The sequence below is a fragment of the Lygodium microphyllum genome, chromosome 14 (genome assembly GCF_053477565.2).
Source record: "Lygodium microphyllum isolate KBCC chromosome 14, Lygodium_microphyllum_v1.1.10, whole genome shotgun sequence".
NCBI classification, from domain to species: Eukaryota; Viridiplantae; Streptophyta; class Polypodiopsida; order Schizaeales; family Lygodiaceae; genus Lygodium; species Lygodium microphyllum.
In genome coordinates this window covers 99,406,494-99,413,947 of record NC_141148.1, presented here as the reverse complement: position 1 = coordinate 99,413,947, position 7,454 = coordinate 99,406,494, and positions in this window count along the sequence as shown.

Genomic DNA, 7,454 nt, shown 5'->3' with positions numbered 1-7,454 from the left:
TAGAATTTGAATAATTTAACAAAAAATATTATTTAGCATGCACTTATTAAAAAACCTCACCCCTCATAATAGGGTTTTATGATATAATAAAATATTTGGCAAGTCTTTCTAGTGTTGAAAGATACCAAAAGTTAGAAAAACATTGTTTAGGCAAGCTCTAAAGCTTCTCCAATAAGAAGCTATGAGATTGAAAAAGCAAGAAAGATAGGCTCTATAATGAATCATAAAAAACACTAAAAAGGGTGGTCAAATCCTGCAACATGCTAGGAGATAATCTCATACTTCCACATTGTCTCCTAGTCTACAATATGGTGCATCCTTGGTTTAAAGCAAAAAACTTATAAATAATGTCAAAGGCTCCATAAGGCGTGATCACCTTATTAAAATGAAGTCATCTTGAAGATGAAGACACCTTAAGATACCTTAAGGTAGAGATTTATCATGGTTAGCATGTCTTGAGATGATTAAGTGTAGCAATGATATATTTGTAGATATCTTTGATATTAATTGGTTGAAAAAAAGATAGTTGTTTAAGCTTACATAATAACTTCAAAACACATAGTAATAGTAAGTATGTGAAGAAAAAGATAGTTTCATGAGTCCAAAATTGAGATGCAAGGTAAACACTAGAAGAAATGAGAGATTTGTTTATGTAGATTTTTTTTGTGAGGATTTTGAACATTTTAAGGCTGTAGATGAGCTAAGAAGGCATGTTTCAATCATCTTCAGTACACATATGACCCCATTCTGAGTTGTGGAGTAGAAGTCATGGCCCAGATTGCTTCTACATGCATGTACGTCCCGGATAGACTACTGCACCACAAAAAAGGCCATACCTTTCACTTTAGAGCTCATAATGGATCATATTTATACTCAAAATGATTAGAAGGAGCCTTTTGAGCTTAGTTACACCTTAATGATCAAACCCCTCACAAAAAAAAAATTATATCAAGAATTCTCTGATTTCTTCAAGTGTTTGTTGTTGTATCTTAAATTTATGAAACTATATTTTTCTTCCAGTACTTAGTAGCATTAATATATTCCTTAAATATCATGATGATAGATTAAACAATCATGATTTTCTCTAAATGATTGATATCACAAGTTTCACTCTATTCTTTTATGCATTTTTCATTAAGGTACAAATGAAGGTCCTCAAGGAGAAGATGAAAGCAACTATTCCATTGGTTACAACAAAAAGCTCCCAGAAAAACTAGATATTAGAAAGGAAATAGAAGTTGAAATAGAAGGCATAGAGAACCTTGGCATAACTTATAATGTTCGAGCAAAGATTGTTAATGGAGAGGAATTCCCAAGTAAGGAGTTTCTTTTCTTTATAAAGCTAGATAGGCTTTTTTCTTTAACAATATTAGAAAATTTTTAAATGCGCCATTCAACACATAGTATTCCATGTTATTAAATAGGTTAGACTTGCAAGAGAAATTCAAGAGCTTTAACAAAGTTGATGAGCCTAAAAAAGCTATTATACAAGGACTGATTTGGATCATTTTTCAACTAATTTTGATGATACAATGACTATACCTTGTTTATTACTTGCTAAGGCATAATCTAAACATTATGAAGATTTATCATGCTAAGACTTAAATGACCTAACATGCCACTATCTAGGCTAGTTTAGATTTTTGAGCTTTTCCACATATTCACAACTAGAGCCAAGATTATATTTATTAAGCATATACCGCAATTAGGATTTTTGGGTATGATCTAGGGTTTAAAAGTTTTGGGTTATACTCTTATGGATTGCTTGCTAATCCTTTGAAAAATCCCATTTCAAGACTATAAGACACAAAAACATCTCATAAATAATAAAGATTAGAAGAAAATGACCAAAAACAAGTCTCTTTGATTGAATTCTATATAAAGTAATGTGATTAAAATCACACCTATTCTATGTACTCTCATTGTACTAATAAGAAAGTTCACAAATTTGAGTAGTGTTTGAACACAAGTTTAGTGAATTTGGATATATTTCAAGTCCCATTCTTCATTATTTAGAATATTGGGACTCCAAAAAGACATATTCAAGTTTCCCAAAGCTATCATGTGACACATCATTGGAAACCTTATGAAAAATGGAATCTATTGAGCTATTTAATAATAAATTTGGAGCAACTGTATGAGAGTTATAGCAAAGATAAAGTTCTGACCATGAGTCCTAAACTTGTGGAAAATTCCCAAGTTAACTAATATTGTGTTTTTTGATATTCTTCTATGTTTTTTCACTTTGTTGCATGCTTTTATTAGCATGCTACTACATCTTCCAAGCTTAAGGGTTTTGGAAATGCATTTGCCTCACATTATAAATATTGGTTTCATGTTGAGAGTGAAATAATTATAGTAACCTAATAACCCACTAATTATAGCTCCATTCAACCTATATGTGCCATAAAGTGTACAAATCTTGATAGCTCATCTATTAACAAATCTATTGGATATAATCCTCTATCCACGCAAACATCTATTGCAAGCATAAACAAAAACAAAAAAGAGAGTTTGGAGATAAATGAGAATATCTTTAGGTAATAGTCACCTTCATTCAAAAAGAAAGAGTGTTGTTGATACTTCTATTAACAAATGTAATATCTTTTTATGGTGTATTCAAGTGTTTAACGATTTCTTTATGGTAGGAGAGAGGAAGACTTGCAAAAATTGAATACATGTTTATTAGGATCTCTAATAACTCTACAAAGACAAACATAAAGGAAAATTTTGCACTTGGCCATTACTTAGCAAGGATTGATTCGCATGTTTTCTTGATATTTCATAACGTCTTCTCAGAGGAAGCAACATGGCCTATACTATGTATCAAGGCACTTACAAGGCTACTAGGTTTCTCTAGGTTACAATACAATGCACACAAGGTGATGTTTTTGGAGAAGACTGCAACAATTAGGATTTTTGGTTATGGTCCTAGTTTCTCTGCTTCTAGAGTAGGATACTTTCTGGCCCTCTCATCTCATGCTTTGTCAGCAAACCGAACTAATATAAAATCAATAGTTGACTATAAGAGAAGAAAATTTCCGTGTTATAGAGGAAATATCCCAAAGGGGGAGGATGATGTAAAGGCTTCTGAGAGCTCGATTTGTACTTTTCTTTCTTGAAAAATACTATGAATTCTCAAGTTGAAGTATTCATTCTTTGAAGTTGTCGTCGAAAAAACCAATCGAATAGCTCCTCAAGAGCATTGCTATTTGTAACTCCTCCTCCATGTCTTGTGCTTCGAAAAAAACTTGTATGTGCTTGATAGTGAGATTTTTCCATGCCTCTTGGCCGATATAAGTTGCTAGGGGGCCTTGCTCCTCCACAAAGTAAGGCCCATGGATATGAAGGATATGCTGCAAATTCATAAGAGTAACGATCATTTTATGCTAATGGAAATTTTATCAAAGAAAGCTTGGATTAAATATTCTCTCTTACCAAATAAAATGTAATATCTTTTTCTCCCCATGCCTCCTTTATTGCTTGAACAAGATTTGTAATCGAATATTTGAAATCTTTTGAATACGTGTAGGTTTTTGTTTGTTGCTTGAGGAGCTTTAGGAAGACATCGAGGTGTCTCCAAACCTCCTTCCTTAGAAATGCAAGTCGTGGTGTGCTTGCAACGTTTATCATTATTCCAAACAACTCTCTCCAATGCTCCCAAGTAATGCTCACATGTTTTCTTGTATTGTTTCCTAAAAAACATCTAGCTTTTGAGCCTCCCATTGAGACATTAGCCAACACATCTCTTGTTTTTCTTGAAAGTGTTGGATTGTTTCTTAAGTAAACTTGACCTCCATGAAAACCCATTTTGGAGAGTAACGCCTCACATTTGTCAATACACTCATCTGATAAAGAAAAAGGCTTAATTGAGTATGCATAGTCCAGATGCAACCCTGAGAATTTTATCAATAATTCTAATCTTTGCATGCAAAGTATATATATGAACATTTGTAAAAGGAATTGAAAGAATTGGATTCCGTATATACTCCTTGTTTTTATTTTTACTTAGATCTATAGAGTCTCTAGTTGGGGCTCTTCTTGTAGGGTACAAGTTGCTCCAATCTTTAGACCCAACACTTTCCATCCAATAAATACAAGGATATTTTGCATTTTCCTCATTACATATTCCAAGTATACATTTGATAGTTTTCAAGTAAGCGCTCATGTGCCATTCCACATTAAAATTACAAACCCCATTAGCAATCAACATTTTGACTTAATAATGTGTGGAATACCTGTATGACTAAACAACCATTTCAATGTTTGATGATTCTCAATTGGTACCTGAGCTGCACCAACCCACCAAATCTCCATCTCTGACTGAAACTTATGCACTGGTGCTTGACCCCCACCATTGTTGTATTCCAATACCTTGTTCATGTTGCAAATGCTAACTCTTTCCATCCTTTGTCCTTTTTGAATCTGTGCTTCATCTAACTTCAAGGAAAACTTCAAAACATCGTGACATTCCTCTAATGTGAGTCTATACATGTGAACCATTGCAATCTGCACTCTTCTTAGATCAACCCATATATTGTTAAATGCATTGTATTCAAAAATAGATTTTCTTTTTGTCTTTTCATATGGCATAGATGCTTCAATATGAATGTATTCCCCAAAAACTTGTGGAATCTTATGATTCATGGCAGCCCTTGCAATCGATACTCTAAGGGTTCGAGGTAACCCAAACATTGTTATTCTATTACATTTTAGGATTTTAAACCACAATCTTGAGATAGCCTTATAACTTTTTTGACTAAGGCCCACAGTATCACATGTCTACAATTTCGTTTGATTTTATTGTGTCCGTTAAGTCCTTAACAATTAATTCTTTGAGAGTTGGGCCTCTCAAATCCATATTCAGAGGTGACCTAAAAATCCATATTCTTATTCATGGTCTCTTTTAAAAGATGGATTCTTTCCTCACTCTCACAAATATTAATACGTGAAATGTTAGAGACATATTTCTTTGCAATATTCAATCTTCTTTTCTTTACTCTCACAAGCTAGTTATATTTTTTAATTGTCTCTTTCTCTCTCTGAATCCTATTGGAGTTTTGTTTAAGTGTGCTAGCTTGTCTTGTAATGACTTATTAGCATTTTCAAGAACGTCAATCTTATTTGTAAGCTAAAAAATGCTTGTCTTTGCAATAAATAATGCTTTTCTCATTTCATTCATCTAAGCCATGTATGTGTAAGATGTAGAGTATAACCTTTTACAATAGCCAAACATCCCATTATAACCTTCCCCAACATATCTCACATATTCGTGAATATTTAAAAAATTAGGAGGTTTACCAGTTGAAGGACCCTTGGGATAAAGATTTCCATCCACCCACAAATCTATATGTTTTTTTCCTTGAGTTTGCAATCTGTTGGCCTCCATCTCATCAGTTAGTACTCAATGATGTATACTTCTCCAAGATGAATAAATTTGATCTAGTTGGATGATAAGTTTGTACTTGCATGTGCTTGCATTTGTGTTACTTGCATAGGCATTGCTAAACATTTTAGCATATCAATGATCACAATGATAAGAAAGTGAGCACAAAGAAGAGAATGACAAAAGAGAATGGAGAAATAGTGTGTAAAAAGAAGACGTGGGAGTAGACAAACTGCGATATAGGTTGACATTTCTTGAAAATACAAATTCTCCCAAGTTCCAAGACAAAAATGGTCGAAAAGGTGACCATGACATAAAATAAAGACGACGGACAATTAATGACTAAGCTCTTCAATGAATTCAATATTTGCTCATTAATCACATCTGAGCAACCAAATTTGGCATTTTCATTCTTCCAAAATCTCAACAAATTAGCAACTTAATCATTTTCTTACAAGTGCCTTTTTTGAAGTGTTTTTTGCCCTAATGGTATTGCCCATTACATAAAAGAAATGGACAACAATGAGGGCCATGATATTGGAGATCAAGAGATATATCTCAATCAATGTGTCCCATATCATTGCACTCAGTGGAAGTTTGCAATTCGATTAAAATGTCACTTTAGACCATGTGGTACACTTCAACAAGTTTCAATCAGAAATCGTTGATCAAGTGGACTTGGACTTTGAGTTAACAATGAGAAAAGTGTGTACTAATCATGCTTTGCAATCGAAATCTAATTAAAATCATTTTTAATCACATTAAACATACATGAAAAATATCCATAGAGAGGTGTCGGTACATCCCAAGCAATGCACCTATTCTGGCCAATATAGGAAGAGTTCATGGGCATAATAAACCCATTGGAGGACACTTTGTCTAGTGCAGATTCAATTGGAGAAGACATTGGAGACCTACCAAACCTTCCTCAGCTCTTGGAGCATGAGATGGAGGCAATGATCTATGTATTCCTATCCATGGATGCTAAGTCATCTAATCCATTGTGAAAGGAGGCATGCATATCATTACATAATGGGTGTCGGGTATCTTGATTAAAGATGCTCCTTGCACTCTCCTGAGTATACATGCAAGGTATACATTGCATAATGCAAGTGTGACTAAGTTATTCATGTTTATACTATATTCTTTTGTTTTTGCTACATAAACAAGAAAGGTTTCTAATTTTGTCAAGGTATTGGGTTTTTTCAGACTACTAAAACATCACATATTGCGAAATATGATGCTCGAGTCTTGTGACAATGATACATGATAAGTGTTGTGAAAGTTGGGCATGGATTATAATAGGATTCATGCATGTGTCAATTATTGTGTGCTCTTTCAAGGAGAATACGAGTTTGTAAGAACATATTCGAAGTGTGGTGCTCACAAGTATCAACAAGACTTGTAAGGGAAAACCATCCCCCCTCATGAAGTTATTAGACACTTTCCACTCATAGCACACATATGTCACATGTTTCACATGTTAAGCATGGCAAGTTTGACAATATGGAATGTGTGAAATAGGTCTAGATATGGAATCTAGCAAATACCAATAGACTCGTGGGCATGGGATCACATTAATTCCACCCTTCTAGGCTTTTCACAAGAGGTAAGGAATCATCAGCTTGGTCTTTATATAGGTGGTGTGAATCCATTTGGACTCCACTTGACTTCTTACAATGTGTGGCCAATAGTTCTTGTGAAGTACGACATCATACTATGGCTTTCTACGAAGAAAGGACACCTGATCCTTAGCTTTTTTGTGCTTGGGTGCTATAAAGTCAAGAATACGAATATCTATCTCCGTCCATTGGTTGATGAGCTTAGGTTACGGTGGGAGGAGGGGATTACTATGGAAGACATGAGCAAGCATATTGATAGGCATTCCATTAATATATGAGCCATGCATGACTTTTCGAGTTTCAAGGAGTTGCTTAGGTAAGTGAGCTTCCATTCTTATCTCATTGGTGGTATGGAACATCACATGTTTATGTTTGTATTGATTAGATATAAATGTTATGGTAGGTTTGGTCACCTCAGGTTACCATACATGTTTGTTGTGTAGACC